This window comes from Microcaecilia unicolor, chromosome 1, assembly GCF_901765095.1.
Source record: "Microcaecilia unicolor chromosome 1, aMicUni1.1, whole genome shotgun sequence".
NCBI lineage: Eukaryota > Metazoa > Chordata > Amphibia > Gymnophiona > Siphonopidae > Microcaecilia > Microcaecilia unicolor.
In genome coordinates this window covers 194,561,446-194,562,601 of record NC_044031.1, presented here as the reverse complement: position 1 = coordinate 194,562,601, position 1,156 = coordinate 194,561,446, and positions in this window count along the sequence as shown.

The window sequence follows — 1,156 nt, the reverse complement described above, 5'->3', positions numbered from 1 at the left end:
TTTAGGTATATTAAAAGCAGGAAGCCGGCAAAAGAATCGGTTGGACCACTAGATGACCGAGGAGTAAAAGGGGCAATCAGGGAAGACAAAGCCGTGGCAGAGAGATTAAATGAATTCTTTGCTTCGGTCTTCACCGAGGAAGATTTGGGCGGGATACCGGTGCCAGAAATGGTATTCGAAGCTGAGTCAGAGAAACTTAATGAATTCTCTGTAAATCTGGAGGATGTAATGGGGCAGTTCTACAAACTGAAAAGTAGCAAATCTCCTGGGCCGGACGGTATTCATCCCAGAGTACTGATAGAACTGAAAAATGAGCTTGTGGAGCTATTAGAAATATGTGATTTATCCTTAAAATCAAGCGTGGTACCGGAAGATTGGAGGGTGGCCAATGTAACGCCGATTTTTTAAAAAAGGTTCCGGAGGAGATCCGGGAAATTATAGACCGGTGAGTCTGACGTCGGTGCCGGGCAAAATGGTAGAGACTATTATTAAGAACAAAATTACAGAGCATATTCAAAAGCATGGATTAATGAGACAAAGTCAACATGGATTTACTGAAGGGAAACCTTGCCTCACCAATCTACTACATTTTTTGAAGGGATGAACAAACATGTGGATAAAGGTGAGCCGGTTGATGTTGTGTATCTGGATTTTCAGAAGGCGTTTGACAAAGTACTTCTTGAAAGACTCCAGAGGAAATTGGAGAGTCATGGGATAGGAGGTAGTGTTCTATTGTTGATTAAAAACTGGTTAAAAGATAGAAAACAAAGAGTAGGGTTAAATGGTCAGTATTCTCAATGGAGAAGGGTAGTTAGTGGGGTTCCCCAGGGGTCTGTGCTGGGACCGCTGCTTTTTAACATATTTATAAATGACCTAGAGATGGGAGTAACTAGTGAAGTAATTAAATTTGCTGATGACACAAAGTTATTCAAAGTTGTTAAATCGCGGGAGGATTGTGAAAATTACAAGTAGACCTTACGAGACTGGGCGTCTAGGTGGCAGATGACGTTTAATGTGAGCAAGTGCAAAGTGATGCATGTGGGAAAGAAGAACCCGAATTATAGCTACATCATGCAAGATTCCACGTTAGGAGTCATAGACCAAGAAAGGGCTTTCTGACTCAGCATCCCAACAGTTCTCATGGCTTCAGAGCACA